We start from the raw sequence: 18,350 nt of genomic DNA, 5'->3' as shown, positions 1-18,350 counted from the left end.
CCAAACAACAACCTCTCTGAGTCAGTTTTCCTGCCTACAAAATGGGGAGAAGTGACTCCCTTGAGTGTTAAATGAGGATCAAATAAGATAATTCCTGGATATTCCCTGGCACAAGGAAGCATCTGTGAGAGATGATTTCTCACTCCAGTCTTTGTCTCTGGTTACCCATCTGTTCATTCAGAGACTGTACACTCTGCCTTCCTTGTTGATGTGAAGTATTCTTTAGCAGTCCTGGTAAATAATTTGGAAAATCAAATTCAAAGGCACAGTGGGCATGTCAGACGTTTAAATGTCGTGGAATAAACTACGCAAACAGTAGGTGAGCTTTGACGATCCTTTCTGCCCCCTCCCTAGCAGCACTTGTTCTGTTGCATTATGTGACAACATAAAAGGTTGATGAGGAATGTTTTTACAGCTACATCTGGACAATTGGGCCCTTCAGTCCAATGACAACAAAATTGAATTAAGTGTCCAATGGTCCTCTGTGGGTTGGAACCTTTTCTAGCTTTTCCACGTATGAGTAGTGGGAGATATTTCCGCATTAGGCATTAGGTCCCATGAGATATTGAGCGAATTAGAGAGAACACTGATTCACTAACAGTAGTATTCTGCTTGTCTTTTGCCGCCTAGCAACCTTCCCAACACTTAAAACAACAACCTAGCTTCCTTTCTCATGGTTCTGGGGTTGGTGGGCTCAGATGGGCGGGTCTGTCCACGCAGTCATGGTCAGAAGGCAGGCTGGAGCTGGGATCATCTGAGGCTTCGGGGGTACCTGCGTGGGAATGTCTGGTGATTGGGTGAGCACCTCTCCCCAGATGGGGCCTCTTCTTTCTCAGGGAAAATGGTAAGTTTTTTTTTTTTTTAAAGCTCAAGAATTCCTTTTCCTGGAGGTAGCATAGGCTCATTTGGGATCCTAACACTTAATTTGGATGGGAGAGGGGTGAGGCAGGGATAGGGCAGAGGCCTGAGAAGGCCCAATGGAGGCAATAGAGCATAGTGGTTAGGAACACAGGCTTTGGAGATGGAGACTTGAGGCTCTATTGGTTGTTTGCCACCTTGTCGGTTCTCCAACTCACTAGCTGTGTGGCCTTGGAGAAGATCCTTATCCTCTCTGAGCTTCACTTTCCCCATCTCTAAAAGGGACCCATATGCCTACCTTGCAGGGTATTTGTGAAAACTGAAAAAAGACAATAAAGTGCAAGGCCCTGTATTTAAAGGAGGCTTGTTAAGTGTTTGGTGATGGCATGGGGGAAGTATTTCAGGAGCCAGGCCTAGACGCAACCCAACAAATGAGAAAGCCCAATGCTAAGAAACTTGGTAGGTTCCAGGATCTCTGGCAATGGCTAGAAGCAAACATCCCCTTTACTAGTTTAATCCAAGAAGGAAAAATGTACTTTTGATGAGCAAACTTGCTTTTGGATACTTGTTTCTACCTGCATCACTGTCCTTGTGGGATGTCCCCGAAAGAAAGCCATGGTTGTGGCTGATTCTGGTGCCTTGTAAATGGGGTTGTTTTTTATTACAGCAGTTGCGTTTGGCTCTAGGGGAAGAGGAAGCTGGGATCACAGCATGCTCTAAGTGGGTGTGTGCTGGGAATGCCCACTGCTGGTCCTTTGTACACAGCACCTCTCCCGTAAACTGTCAGATCTCTCGATGACAGCTAAATACACGCTTCAGACATGTGTTAAAAATCAGGCATGCCAGACCCAGCTCAGATTTCATCTCACTGACTCACCTTCTGTGTTGGTCCTTAGGAAGAAGGCAACACCTCAAACACAGATTAAGCTGCTTTCAGGTAGAATTACAGGACAGGGGCCTGGCTGGGGAAATGTGCCTAGGACTTAAGAGCATCAGAGAGGACCCTACTGCTAGAGTGCTTTGAGAACTACAGAAATTGGCAAGCGTTTTGCACTTTTGTCATTTTTGAATCTTTGTGGAGCTTTAAAACTCAGCTTTAAGTGCTGGTTAAAAACCGGATAGGCAGCAACAATTTATATCTCCATCAATATTAATACTGGGGACGAGCCCTCCACCTAAGTGACAGGAAAGCATCCAGAACTAATTTGAGTCCTGGGGCAGATTTAGAAAATTATTATGCCTCAACGGGGGGTAGAGTTGAATCTCTCTGCTTTTGGCCCACTTTGGAAGATGATCTCTTCCCACCACAAATAAACAGATGATGGAAAATGCAGGCCGGGGGTGGAGAGAGCCTGACTAGGTAATTTTAGCCATTGACATGGAGACATTTTTGCTGCTCAACACGATCAAGGCTAAATTTGGAGTGGGCAGCGTTCCTCAGCATCTTCTGTGGTCAAATATGCAGCTTGGTGATCAGTCAGGAGAGGAATGAGCACAGCGGCTGTGTCCCCTTCAGCTCAGCCAGGTTCTTTGCAACAAGAAGGGTCTGTTTGGCTCTTCTTCCTCCAAGGGAAAGGACATTTTTAAAAGAGGACTAGCAAAAATCCTTGGCAACGTTTGGATCATGAGATCAAGAAATAAAATCGTCAGTGGCCGGCCCAGTGGTGCAGCAGTTAAGTGCACACGTTCCACTTCAGCGGCCCGAGGTTTGCCGGTTTGGATCCCGGGTGCGGACATGGCACCACTTGTCAAGCCATGCTGTGGCAGGTGTCCCACATATAAAGTAGAGGAAGATGGACATGGATGTTAGCTCAGGGCCAGTCTTCCTCAGCAAAAGAGAAGGATTGGCAACAGTTAGCTCAGGGCTAATCTTCCTCCAAAAAAAAAAAAGAAAGAAAGAAAGAAAGAAAATCATCAGCAAGCTTAGGTAGAAATAGACATAGACACAATCAATTAATCTGAAATTAAATGAAGTGAATTTATATAAGATCATTAACCAGTATTTCTTTAAGCTAGAACTGTGTACTTACCTGTGATTTCTAAATCTATTTTATTTGAACCATATAGAGATGAAAATGGTTTTCCCAAGGTAATAAACCAAAATAACATGACCACCAAAAACTAAGCAAGACTTAGGCAGCATTAAAAGAAGTACAGAAAGTAGGAAGAGGAAGGTGCTGCTATTTTTCCTTTCTGTGCTATGGGTTCCAAACACCACATTCTAAAAGGGAGTAAGTCATAACCTGGGGCATGTTCAAAGGAGAGAAACCAGGGCGGCAGGGAGATGCAAAACCTGTCACTTAGAGACTGTTGAAGAACTGAGACGATTTGGGGTTTGGGGAGGTGGCTCAAGGGACAAAGGGACGTGATACTTTTTTTTTGGTTTTTAATTTGAAAGGCGGTCATGTTTTAACTTGGTTTTACCAAGGTTTTACCTTGTTTGTATAGAAGTTCCAGGACAAATACTGGGTATACGCTGCAGAAAGTCACTCAAGTACGGAATGGGGTGCCCTGGCGGTAGTGAGTTCCCTGCCACAGTAAGGATGGACAGTCTGCTGACAATGGTGTAGTAGAAGGATTTGAGCATTGGACGAAACTAGACTAGGATGAGATGGATTTACAGGCAGGGTGGGGCAATGGTTACACGAAGACCTCAGCTCTAGAAACAGACAGATTTGGGGGCCTCACCCACTTATTTCCTATGACCCTGAACACTCTGCTTAACTTCTCTGAGCTTCAGTTTCTTCATCAAGAAATGGAGACAACAGTGCCTGACTCATAAGGTTGTTTTGCAAAGTACATGCAGTAACGCTTACAGAGAGTTTCACATTCTGCTTGGCACATAGTGCTTAATAAATGGAAGCTATTCTTCCCATTAGTCATGAGTATTAGGGTTTTTATTACCCTGATAGTCAAATGTAAACTTGCTAAATTATCTAGATTCAAGAAACTTAACCTACAACACTTATGTTTCCAACCACAAGGTGGCAGACAGATTGGCACCCCATTTTATGCTCTGGGAATCTAGCTTGGAGGTGAGAAGCAGTAAGAAAGCAGTGAATAATGAAAGGGAAGCAAGAAATGAACCTGGACCCACATGCTCACAGCCAGAAATAAAACAGGGTGGGCCCCATGAAATCAGGCCACAAATCTGCAGGGAGTTTACTATACTTTGACTTTTATATGATTACTTTTTTGTTTGGCTTTGGTAGGGATAAAATATTTGTTGAATAATAAATAGGGGTTTTCCTGAAAGCTGATGCTCATGGTGATTTTACTCAGTGAAAGGGAGACAAGTGAGAAAAGATAGTTAGAAGAGGGAAGTACATGTTGTGTGAGGAAGATACTGGACATGTGTATATAGCAACGCCCTTCCCACCCATCCTCAGACCCGGGCTCAGACCCTGCCTCGCATCTACTTGCATGAAGATATAACCCACGCATACAGGCACCTAAGAGTCCTTCCTTGCCTACCCTTCCTCCACGCTTCCCCTCCCCCGACTCCTAATAAAAGAAATATAAAAGGACAACTATCCCCTGGGATAAGGAAATTGGCTTTTGAGTAAGAACATTGACTTGGGAGCCAAATGAGTGGATTCTAGTCCCAGCAGGGTGACTTAAGTAGGTGGTTTGGTTTGGACAAGTCACTTAATCTGTCAGTGTTCTCACTCACATGGTGAAGGGTGCAATGTAGTCCTAATTCACTTCCAAGAGGTTTTCCCATCCTAATAGTCTCTTACTCTCAAAGGCAGAGAGTAACACCTTTCTCTGAAGCTGGGCATCTAATCCTTAGTTACCTGGCTCATGTGCCACAATACACATGAAAGCATCCAGATGTATATAGTATGAGAAGAACTGGAAGAAACCTTGGAAATCGAGTAGCCTTGTCCCTTCAGTTTAAAGATAAAGAAACTAAGAACTGGAAGGGTAAAGTAACTTTACCAAGGATGGAAAGCTAATTAGATATCAGGCCAGGACTAGAGCCCAAGCCCTCAGAAATTCTGATGATCATTCCCGCATGTGTGTATACACAGACACCCCACACGGTGATATTTTAAAGGCTTTGTTGAATATAACTTAGATACCATAAAATCTACACATATTAATTGTACAACCCAATAAATTTTAGTAAATTTACAGAATTGTGACATGATCACCACAATCCAATTTTGCAACATTTTCATCACCCCCTAAAGATTTCTGTGCCCATTTGCAGTCATTCCCCATTCCCACCACAGGCAATCCACTTTGTGTCTCTATGGATTTATTTCTCTGGACTTATATAAATGGGATCATATACTGTGTGGGTTTTCCCTCCAATTTTAGAGGGAAAAGCAGTCAGTCTTTCACAACTAAGTATGATCCTAGCTGTAGATTTTTCATAGAATCCCTTTATCAAGTTGAGAAAATTCTTTTCAACTTCTAGTTTATTAAAATTTTTTATCATGAATAGGTGTTAGATTTTATCAAATGCTTTTTGTGTATCTATTGAGATGATCATGTGGGTTTTGTCCTTTATTCATTAATTTATTTATTGATTCATATATTAATATAATATGACATTGATTTTGAGATATTAAACCAACTTTGTATTCCTGAAAGAAATCCTACTTGGTCACGGTGTATAATCTTTTTTATATGTAGATGGATTCATTTTGCTAATGTTTTGTTGAGGATTTTTGCGTCTAGACTCATGAAGAATACTGGTCTGTCATTTTCTCATAATGTCTTTGTCTGGCTTTGATATTAGGGTAATATTGGCCTTATGGGATTAGTTGAGAAGTGTGTTTTGTCGAAGAGTTTTTGAAGAATTGGTATTATTTTTCCTTTGAATGTTTTATCAAACTCACCAGTGAAGATATCTGGGCCAAGACATTTGTTTGAGGGAAGATTTTCAATTACTAATCAAATTCTTTATTTGTTATGGGTCTATTCAGATTTCCTATTTCTTCTTCAGACAGCTTCATTAAGTTGTGTCTTTCTATGAATGTTCCTATTTCATCTAAATTGTCTAGTTTGTTAGCATAAAGTTGTTCATAGTATGCCCTTGTAATCCTTTTAATTTCTGTAAGGTTGGTAATGATGTCTCCTCTTTCATTCCTGATTTGGTAATTTGTGTCTTCTCTCTTTTTCTGTTCGTCAGACTAAGTCAGGTTTCTCAACCTCAGCACCACTGATATTTGGGTCCAATAATTTTTATTATGGAAGGGGCTGTCATGCCTTTGTAGTATGTTTAGCAGCATCTCTGGCCTCTACCCACTAGCTGCAATGGCACACATGTCTGTGCGCACACACACACAGACAAACACACACACTAAGGTTCGACAATTAGAAATTCCTCCAGGGGCTGGCCCAGTGGCATAGTGGTTAAGTTTGTGTGCTCCACTTTGGTGGCCCAGGGTTCACAGGTTCAGACCCCAGGCATGGACCTACATGCCACTCATCAAGCCATGCTGTGGTGGCATCCCACATACAGAGTGGAGGAGGATTGGCACAGATGTTAACTCAGGGATCATCTTGATTATATCTCCTCTGTCCTCCCAAATATATAATCTCAAGCAAAAAGAGGAATATTGGCAACAAATCTTAGCTCAGGGCCAATCTTCCTCACCCCCCCTCCCCCCCCAAAAAAAAGGAAAAAGAAATTTCTCCAGACATTGAAAAGCATCCCTTGGAGGGTAAAATCATCCCTGGTTGAGAACCACTGGGCGAGATAAAGTTTTAATTTTGTTCATCTTTTGAAAGAATCAACTTTTGTTTTCACTGATTTTTATCTATCTTTTCTTTGTTTTGCTTTTCATTGGTGTCTGCTCTAATATTTAATTTCCTACCTTCTACTTTCTTTGGGTTTAATTCACTCTTTCTTTTTCCAGTTTCTTAAGGTGGGAGTTTAGGTTATTAATATGGGGTAAACAAGGTGATTTTAAGACAAATTGTATTTTCAACAGTTGGATTTTAGTAAACCTAGCCTCTTAGAAGAATTGTTTGTATATTAATAAACAGAAAATGGTGTTTAAAAAAAAAAAGCTTCCCCACAGCCCTCAATCTTTCCTTCCCTAAGCAAAATACCACATAAAAGAAACAGCTGTGGTGAACTTCTAGCCAGCCCTCTTACCCAATAACCCTGGCTTTCCTAAATGACATGAATTGTTAGCCTTTTCTTGAAACTTCTTTTCACCTCTCATCTACATCCTGATCTCTTTTCATTCATCACATTGATAGATTAGCTAAGATTGATCAATTGCTGCTGATCACATAAGGGAATATTATCTTTTCTAAGTGCTACAAATAATGAGTGGTACATGTAAAAGGTCAATAAAAAGTAGCTGCTAATGTAATCACTACTATAATGATGATGATGTAGACAATAAAGGAAGTAACTTTTGGAAAAATCAGACTTTAAAACAAGGACATTTTCATGTCATGGAAGGACAGAGGAGATATAATCAGGCACACACTAGAAAGGAAGACTTAGTTTAGCGGCTAGACTCCATTCCAAAAGGAAGTGCTAAAGCTGGGATGAGGTAAATGCCAGGAACTAAAGGGAGGGAATGACTTTAAGCTTCCGTGTCAAGCATTAGAGCCAAGCCAAATTCAGTCAATGAGCACCAAGGTCAGGAGCAGAACCGACAACAGGAGACTGGATGAAGCTGAGGAACAGGGCAGCATTTGGGACTAAGTAAAGAGGGCCCTGGGTGGAGGATCCTTCCAATTATTTGGCAGGTTGCCTTTCTGGGTTCTCCAGGCATGTAGGGTATGTCAGTGGTCTGGCGGGCTTCTGGTTACAGATAATCTGCCATCAGCTGCACACAAGGCAGGTGCTGTGTCCGGTCTCTGTGTGAGGCACACGCATGCTCTAAAGGGTCTGTCTGGAGGAAGGCAGCTCAGCTCCACAGCCCCTTCTGTGATTCCAGGCCCTCTCCCCCTTTAATCCCTATCCTGTCCCTGTCCTTCTACAGTCCCCATTTGTCTTTTATTTGCCTTCACCCTTTTAATCCCTCTCCCTCAGTCCAGACCCAGTTTCTCTCTCACACATTACATTTTCTGGGCTACATCCAGAGCTCAGTCCAGGGCTATAGGAAATATTCTTTCTCCACCTCATATCCTACTTCTTACATAAAACATCAATTCTTCCTGTTTCAGGACATCCTGGGTGTGGTGCTTTGCTGTTTACAGTGCAAGAACATGTTGTAACGTTATATAGCCCCACAACTGGGAAAATGCTGAAACAGGAAAACTTGGGCTGAAGCTGAGATCCTGTGGGTATCCTTTTACTGGGCTATGAGACATGTCTATGAGCTGGTGAAGAAGGCATGAAAAGGGGAGAACATTAACAGAAAGAAGTTTAAAGAAAAGGAGAAGGGTACCTACAAAATACCACTCAGACGTGATAAGAGCTTTAGGTTTATTATTTGATTTAAATTTTGCAATTCCATAAAAGAGCTCTCATCTTCCCTATTTTTTACACAGGGAGAAACTGAGGCTCATAGACCCTAAATGACTAGCCCACTACGAGTATGTGGCAGAGCTGGGCTTCCAATCTAGGGCTGGATGACCTCAAAGCCTCCTCCTTACACCACACTGCTTCATACACCACTCAGTGGAGAACACGATGGCTACCTTGGTAATCTCTGTGGTCAGTTATCTTTTGCTTAACTATAGTTCCTAGAGTAGAAAATTCTGGAAGGATGGCTGCTTGACTATATCCTAACTCCCTTCATTCCAATCCAGCTATTTCTCCAGCCATGGCTGCAGTTGACAATGGTAAAGGTGGAGATGACTATGTGTGTAGGACTTTTTCCACCTGACTCAGATGAGAACCTGGAAACCATGCTGGAGACCTTAAGGTCAAGGATTAGAATATATGGATCCAGGAGGAGAACTTAGTCCACTGAGATCCATGGATCCCCATCTCTCACTCTAATAACTCTACTAAGGGCAGGGCAACGAGGTCTAGGTATGCGTGTCTGGGCTCAGTGCCCCTGAGATGCTGAGAAGGAGCTGAAAAGGGAGATTTTCTTCTCTTCACTCCTAAGGTAGGAGAACTCAAGGAGGCTGAGAAACAGAAAGGTTTCTTCCTGAGGCTGACACCTCAGTAGAGGATGATAAAGTGACTGTTGCTCCACCACTGGCTCAAAGGAGCAAAGATCACCAAGCTTTCCATGGCCCATGGGACAGTCCCACTTAAGGTGCATGAACAGCTGAATCTAAGCCTAAGTGAGAAGAGAGTCAAATCAAAAAGCAATTACAAACGAGGGTGCCTGGCAGTCAGAGAGCGGGAGAACAAGTAGAACACTCTGAACAGGCCCCTAGTGAATCAGACGGGCTGGAGGAGACTAACAACAAATTGGACAGGAAAAGCAGTTATTAAAGAAATTGAAGAACACAAAGATGGCTCTCGGTACTGAAAAATAGGATTTAGGATTAATAAAGTCAATAAAGGCATTGGCAACAGAATCACTACTGAGATTCAAATCACAAGCCAGACAAATGGAAGAAATATTTTAAAGAGCTGAGCAACAACACAAAAAGATGAAAACCATGAGGTAAAAGGTTAAAAGAGAATATATCTCTTGGAGAATATACTGAGGCAACTTGAGAAAAAAGTGAGTCCCAAAAGGAGAAAAAAGAAGGAAGTAAGGGCATCATTAAATATAATTAAATAAGTCATAGAAGAAAACATTCCTGAGATGAAGATGGATCTGTGTCTTCATAGTAAAAGGATTCATATAACTATATGAACGCAGTGTGTGGTGTATAATGTACATAAAAGTAAAAGGTAAGAGAACAATAGCACAAAGGAAAGAGGGGGTAAATGGAAGTATCCCATTAAGGATCCTCAGTTGTATCTGAAGTGGTATATATATTCATTTATGGTAGCCTATGATTAGTTAGGCATTAATATTTTAATCCCTAAAACAACCACTAAAAAATAAAACAAGGAGGTAAAACTAAAATCTAATTGAGCATATAAAATGGAACACTAAACAATATTCAATTAATCCAAAAGAAATCAGTAAAGGAAGGAAAGTAAACCAAAACCAGATGGGACATTAATAGCAAGACAGTGAACTTCAACCAACCACGTCAATAATTACATTTAATATAAATGGACTAAACATTCTAATTTTAAAACATGATTATCATACTGGAGTTCAAGAAAAGCAAGAATAACTATATACTGTCTGCAAGAAATGCACTTTAAATATAAAGCCACAGATAGGTTAAAAGTAAAAGGGTGAAAAAAGATATACTATGTAATTATTATTTATATGTTTTTTTAAAAGCTAGAATGACTATTAATATCAGCAAATTAGACTTCAAGACAAAGTGCATTGCCAGCGATAAAGAGGGATGTATGAAAGGGCCAATTCATTGAGAAACATAAAAATCCTAAACGTGCATGCACAAAATAACAGAGCTTTAAAATGCATGAAGCAAAATCTGAGAGAGAGAAAAAAAATCCGCAATTAGCGTTGGAGATTTTCGTATTCCTGATAGAACAGGTAGACAAAAAAAATCAGTAAAGATACAGAGTATAGGTTCTCAAGTGTGGTCTAGCTACCACTGGGGGTCTTAAGACCCTTTCAGGGACTCTATAAACTCAAAGCTAATTTCATAATAATACTAAGAGGTTATTGCCCTTTTTGCTGTAATTCTATACTGGAATAAAGCACGAGAGAGTATCTTGACAATCAGGCCAAAGTGTCTTAGATAGGATATGGAAAGTACTAACCCTACAAGACAAAAATATATAAATTCTACTTTACCAAAATTTTAAAAACTTCTGCTCATCCAATGACACTACTAAAAGGATGACAAGGCAAGTCATAAATTAGAAGAAAATATTTGTAATAAATGTATCTGATGTCGTACTTATTTGTAGAATATATAAAGAGCTTTCAAAGACTAGCAACAAAAGTCAATCAAATATTGTTAAATAGAGAAAAGACTTAGACACTTCACAAAAGCAGATATACAAACAGATAATAAGCATACGAAAAGGTGATTAATATCATTAGTCATCAGGGAAATGCAAATGTAGGCCCTAATGGAATACCATCTCACTAGAATGATTAAAATGAAAAAGTCTAACAATATCAGATGTTGGCAAGAATATGAAGCAATCTGAACTCTCATATACCACCGGTGGGAGTATAAACTAGTGCAAACATTTTGGAAAACAAATTCTCAGCTTCTTGGGAACATCATGGTAAGCAAAAGAAAAGCCCAACACAAAAGATTATATTCTGTTTGATTCCATTAGTTCTAGAAGTTCTATAGAAGGCAAAACTAATCCATGGTGCATTTCAGTTTTACAAATTATACTTCAATAACAAATTAAAAGGAAAATTATCTCATTATCTTCATTATCCAAAAACCCAGATAATATGATCTATAAATTCGCTAACCAGACACACATGAATTGCACTTGGTCAACTTTTCCCCAATTTGGAATTCTACTTTTTCCCTCAGGTTCTTATATATATGGGAGATTTGATTGCTACCATGTGGCATAAAGACTGATTGAATCCACCAGTGGCAATTCTTATATTAAATATTAGTAAACTTTGATTTTTCTTTCTTTCTTTCTTTCTTTTTGAGGACTATTAGCCCTGAGCTAACATCCGCTGCCAATCCTCCTCTTTTTGCTGAGGAAGACTGGCCCTGAGCTAACATCCATGCCCATCTTCCTCTATTTTATATGTGGGACGCCTGCCACAGCATAGCTTTTGCCACGTGGTGCCATGTCCGCACCTGGGATCTGAACCCGTGAACCCCGGGCCACTGAGAAGCGGAACCTGTGAACTTAACAACTGCACCACCGGCCCAGCCCCTTGATTTCTTACTTTTAAAAAGTTCTAATATTTTTTTCTTATACTCTAATGGGTCATCTTGCACACACTCTAGATATGTGTCTGTCACCTAGGAGACCACCAGTTTAAGTCCTTCGCATCAGGATTTTCTGCCACTTGATGAGAAAAGAAGCTTAACTGATAAAGCTTGACATTGAGGAAGGGGCCAGATCATGAATGTGATTATATCTCATGCTAAGGAAATAAGATTTTTATCCTATTGACAATGAGTAGCTTCGAAAGTCTCTCAAAAAAGGGAGAGAAGTACCTAATAGCATTGTGCAGGGCCTAAAGGAAGGGTGATCAGTTTGAAGTCTGGAAGAGGATGGTGGCCTCAATGAAGACAGTGACAGTGGAGTGGAGGTAAAGAGACAGAATTAAGAGGCACTTAGCGAACAGAATCCAAAGATGTTCAGGCAAAAACAGACAGGTCTTGCTGGTGGATCAGATATGGGAAGTGAGGACATGAATGATACCCAGATTCCTGGCTCAGGCAGCTGGGTGCCTGGGAGGACCCTTACCAAGAAGGAATTCCAGGAGATGGAGAGGGTGACATTGCATCTAGCTTTGGTCATCCCAAACCTGAGGTGTCCAGGAGATCTCCAGTGGGCAGCTGGGAATACGGTTCTGGCGCTTAACAGTGAAATCATGGCTGCAGAATGGGCTCCCCAGGTGTCCTCTCTAGTCTGAGGCTTTTGCCTTACTGGCCTCGGTGCTGCAACTCTTCCTTAGTACCCATTGGTGTATGAGAAAAGCCCCAGCTTTCCTCCCTGGCATCACTGCTGGTCCTTCCTCGCTCCTCACTATACTAGAGGAAAGCTGAAATGGATGGCATCTCCCTCTCCCACCTCTCATTTGTTCTGTCTCACGGTTTGATATCACCCTCATTTCCAGGGAGGGAGCCTATTAGAGCCTTCAGGTTTGCAAGTCTGATGACTGACTCCCCATTATCTTCATAAGAGCACAGACCCGCATCCATTTCACGTTTGTTGAGCTTTATAACGTGCCAGGCTTTGTGCCAGAAACAAGATACATGGAAATGCAGGGCATGGCTCCTCCCTTCTAGGACCTCACTGTGAAGAGACAGACATACAACGTCATGTGATACAATGATTAGGTTGATATGGGCACGGCTGAAATTCAGTGAGGTTTTGGAGGAAGAGAGGGGGGTGGGCAAGGCTGCATAAATCAGGGAAGGTGTCGAGAGGTGGTAGCCTTTGGCCTGACATTGAAGAGTGTAAAAGAATCAGCTGGATAGAGCAAGATGCGGCAGATATTCTAAACAAAAGACCTGTGTAAAGTCCTGAGGTGTGAGAGAGCCTGGTGTGTGGGAGAGCAGGTGGTTGCAGACAGCTTAGCGTGGCTGGAGCGTAATGTGCAAGGACAAGAATTTTCATGGTCTGTCTGTAGGGAGAGTAAATGTTTTGTTCCTAGAGCAAGTGCTAAGCCTTGCACGGTGTTTAAAGCTTCACGGGGCAATAGGGACAGCCTTTCTCTCATTTGGACTTTCTCCCCTAGGAGAAGCTCATAAACAGTCTGGAGTGGGAGAAACACAGCCTCCTCAGCAGCATCATGAGGTGCTCAGGAAAAGGACATTTTGCTGGTTAGTGAGGGTCTTTGCAGCTAAAGCAAAACAGGTTGTGCAGTCAAGGTGTGACATTCCTGGGATAGTCTAGCCAGGTGGCAACCAGAATTGGGCCCAGATGCCAGCACCAGCTTGGCCTGCAGACAGCAGGAGGAGACCTGCCTCAGAGCAGTACCAGGCCTCAGGCTGAGGTGAGAGTCAATCAGACCCAGATCCCCCACCTTGGCCCAAGTGCAATTCCTGCCTGAAATAGGGTTCATTAACTCTGGTGGACATGACAAGGTGACCAGGGTCCCAGGAGAAACAGTAGTCATGGCAAGAGCCACAGGACCACCAGGACTCAGATAAGCAGAGAGACTTTGGGCCCAGGCATAGTCACAGCAGTTACAATGGCCACAAGATAGGGAAGAACACAGGACAAAGAGAGAGGGTACAACAGCAGAGCAGTGATGGCCAAGGATGCAGCTCCTCCCACGCACACGTAAATGGTGCAGCCTTGGCAAAGAAGGTCCCACAGAGTATCCTGTGAGCTTCTGGATTCGTTTCTTGGCTATGAGTGTTTTTATGACCATGGACTTTCATTTTTACCCTTTCGTGTTGGTGGTGTTAGGAAGAAATCCTGTTAATAGTCTCATACTATCCATAAAAGCAAACATATTTCATAGACTTGAAGAGGGCACATATCGTAAGAAGCATGACTAGTTTACCTATCTCTAATAAGGTAAAATATTACTGATTAATTATAAGACACAACCACTTGTAAGGCATTTAGTTATCATTAGGCTTGTTGCCAAATATTTCCTGTTCTCTTCTAAATCTGGGTACGTGGTGGGGCGACACTGCCTGATAGCTTTGTGGTTAAGAGAAGTCATGTGACTAATTCTGGCTAATGAGTTGGGACTGGAAGTGACCAACTAATTACTTGTGAGTGTGAGAGCTTCTAGGCACTTTTTTCTAATCCGTGCAAAGGTACCACCTGGGCTCTAGGCAGTAGTGGAAATGGTACACAAGATGCATGACTTGCTAAGATTACCCTGAAATTGAGCCCTGAGCCAGGACTCAGCTCTGACAAGCCTCCTTTGTGCTTCTGCCTCCCCTGCATCAGAAAAGGCCGTGGTTTCTGAGATTAATGAAAATTACTATCACTCCAGGAAGACATTTCAGGATATACAACTGGCATCAACTAACACACATTTTTAAACAAAGATGTGTGTTTTCAAATGAAATGATAACAAAGCACAAATTTAAGACATAATAAAAATGCCAGACTTAGCCACAGAAAACTTTCAGGACTGTGAAAAAGAAATGCATATGTTATGTTAGTTACTTTTCCTATCCACCATCACTCACTGTATTTGGTCTTCTTTTTGAAAGGTTGATGTTTAGAGCATTTAGGAATTTGTATGGAGAGCAAATGCTTTGACAGGAGCCCAATTCAGTTCTGAGATACCCATGATTACAGAGAGAGAAGGATTATGAGCTTCACTCCCAGGAATTAAAGAGGCGTCAGAGGCAAAGACCCTCCCTGAACCTTCTCAGAAAAATGGTCAGAAAATACAGAACAGGGAACGGGCTACAGGTACATGAGCAGTGTTTGGAAAGGCTGAGCTCTACCTACATTTGCCAATTTTGTTTCTTCACATCTGTGCTCCCCCACCATTTAAAGAAGAGGAGTGAGGACTTTGCACTTGTTGATGAATAGAATTTCCAGGACTTCCCTGACTTCAAATGCCTTGTTCCATTCTACCTATAAGTATATTTAAGCTTGGGACATCATGGGTTGCAATTACCTAGTTTTGGGTTCAGAATACATGGTTGCTGTAATAATTGGTTGGACAGAAAGGTTCTGGGGAGCTTGCATCCAAATTTTTAGCCACTGGGAAAAGAGATGTTAGTATGAAAAAGAACAAGCAGGTGGGAGCTTCTTCCCAGAGGCAGCGCCAGGACTGGCCTGGGATTGGAAAAATGGACCATGAGTTTTATCTAGCAGAAAGGACCAGGAAGTGTTGTGGAAGAGAAATGATGAAAGCAGTGCTAGTAAAAATGTTGTTTGGGACATCCCAGTACAAATAAGCAAACTTAGCACCCAGATCTTGGATTCCCTTTTTTTTTTTTTCTGCTTTATCTCCCCAACCCCCACTGTACACAGTTGTATATCTTAGTTGCAGGTCCTTCTAGTTGTGGCATATGGGACGCCGCCTCAAAGTGGCCTGACGAGTGGTGCCATGTTCTCGCCCAGGATCCGAACCCTGGGCCGCCGCAGCGGAGCGCATGAACTTAACCACTTGGCCACAGAGCCGGCCCCCAGATCTTGGATTCTACATACCATTCTCCACTGAAAGGAATCAAAGTTCTTTGAAGAAATGGCTGACTTCAGGGGTGGTGCTGGGAAAGTACAAGATGAACCTGGAACATCTTGCTGAGCCAGAAAGTAGAGATGTGCTAAAAGAATATCGGACATATCAAAAGGATAAGGAGGCAGCTTGAAGAGACTCAGTCTGGGACCATTTGAGCCTCAAAATAAATATTGATAGTACGGATTATAACCCACAGAATACAATAAGAATTCATGGGTCCATACTTAGGTAAAAACATAAATAAATAAATGAGAAAGAAGAGAAATCTCCTCCTTGCATCAAAAGGGCAACAAATAGATATGGAAGAAATGATGAGAATAAATGTGGAAGGAATGGTGGAATTAGAAAATAATTACCTTTTGGCAACAACCATAGTAGTACTTGTTTTGGGTAGGAATCACTATGATGCTAAAACCAAAGGGTGAAAGTGATAAGAAATAAATAGAGTTTGTATATAGTCTGGAAGTATCTCCCACAAGACTCATTCATTACAAATGAAAAAAAAAATAGCTACCTTACAGCACAGGAATCTCATAGACACCACTTTACCCAAGTGTTCAAAGTTAATATAACCTATAATGGGCAATAGATATCATTTAACTTTTGAGATGATGTACTGAGAAAAACACATCATTATTTCTGTAGTTTTCATTCCAAAAAGGTATAACCTGAATCTAATCATGGAGAAATATCAGATAAACCAAAAATGAAATACATTCTACAATTTAACTGGCCAGTAATCTTCAAAAATGTCTAGGTCATGAAAAAGACTGAGGAACTGAAGGAGGCTATAGAGACTTGACAACCTGTGATACATCTTGTGATCCTAGATTGGATCCTACATCAGAAAAATATACTGTTCTTTTCCTACAAAGCACATTAGTGTGACAATTGATGAAATGTGAATGTCTGTAGATTAGAGAATAGCTGTATGAATGTTAATTTCCTGGTTTTGATAACTGTACCGTAGTTATATAAAAGAATGTCCTTGTTTCAAGAAATACACATTGAAGAATTTAGTCATAAAGAGGCATTATATCTTCAATGTGCTTTCAAATGATTCTACAAGAAAGAGCAAATCAAATCGGTAAAATGTTAACATATTGGGGCTCTGGGTGAAGGGAATTCTACACAGTATTTTTGCAACCGTTTTGCATATCTGAAATTATTTCAAAATAAAAGATTTTTTTTTAAAGATTAGGTAAATAAATAAATAATAGAATTTTTAAAGGAGTTTCTACTGGAAAAAAAAAAAAAGTGTTGCATGGAATCCCAAGCAGGATGTACTGGAGTAAGGCTGGAGGCAGGAAGAGATTTCTTCGACTTGTACCCAGTGCGTGTCCAGAGCCACATTTCCTATTTCCTAATGGTTATTGATCTAATTCCATAATGCATCTAGTCGGGCAATACTGGTTCTCCACTCCCACACAGGCACCCACACATTCACTGCCCAGGTAGCTCTTCAGATGGCACACCTGGAGTCATCTCTGAGCATCCCTGGGATTAGACCACCTAAAGAGCACCACCTGCCTCTAGCTAGCAGCTCTGATTATGTTGCTTATTGCGTCCCTTCTCACACTGCAGTCTTCTCCAGCCTCCAAGAACCTAATCAAAGTTTACGAGGTTTCAATAAGGCCATGCACAATCTCATCTGTTTTAATCGTATTCCAAGAACCTAATCAAAGTTTACAAGGTTTCAATAAGGCCATGCACAATCTCATCTGTTTTAATCGTATTCTACTTGTTTATGTTTCATCATAATCCAGTAGGGAAAGGATCCTAAATTGGGAGAAACCACATCCTATAGTGAGAAAAGCACTGAACCTGGAGTCTTATCTCTACCACCAACTAGCTATGTGAGCCTGGGTAGATCACTTCTATAGTCCTCATCCATAAAATCAGTAATCTGAACTAAATCTTCATAGTGGTCTCTTCCACTTCTAAAACAAGATGATAGTTATTAAAGGAAAGGTCCCTCCAGCTTTAGATAGTTTGCATACCCAGGAGAATGAGCTTTCCTCCCCTGAATCAAGGAAAGAAGATCTCACCCTCGATTCTCAAGGTTGACCTTGGTTTGAGTTCATAGCATTGACATCACTTTACCCAGGGGAAGGATTACAGCTGAGAGGCAGCATTCCTACATCCAAGTTCTATTTTATAACAACCTCTGCCAGCTATGCTATGTTTAGCTTAAACTATTTCTGGATGCACAACAGTTAATCACCTCTTTCAATGAAAAATTAAAGGAGAAGAAAATGCAAAGTAAAAAAGTCCTATAATCACTCCTAAATATCCCTAACTCTTCTCCTGGATCCCCCTGCCCCCTGCCCTTCATCTCTGAGATTTCTCTGTAATCACTGCAACAGCATGCACATGAGCCGTCGCCCTGTGTCTGGTATGCTCAGGTATCCATTTCTTTCAGGCCTGGCGCAGATTCAACAGCTCTGAGTTGTCAAGGAATTGGGAGAGAGAGATGAGCTGTACCCAGTTTTGCATGAAAGCAGGACTCAGGTGTACACATTTTACAATCATTCTCCAGGCTCTGCCCTCCCCCTTGGGCGCTCATCCATGCTAAAATCTTTGCTAAAGGCATAAAGGACTTTTCCTCTAAGTCCCAAGCTTCTAGTACATTGTCTCTTTTCCCAGTGACTATAAAGCACAACTCCATTTACTTTTTCAGATTTTGCTCTGATC

This window comes from Equus caballus, chromosome 23, assembly GCF_041296265.1.
Source record: "Equus caballus isolate H_3958 breed thoroughbred chromosome 23, TB-T2T, whole genome shotgun sequence".
In the NCBI taxonomy this organism is placed as follows: domain Eukaryota; kingdom Metazoa; phylum Chordata; class Mammalia; order Perissodactyla; family Equidae; genus Equus; species Equus caballus.
The sequence above is the reverse complement of the archived record's forward strand: the minus strand, read 5'-3'. Positions refer to the sequence as shown.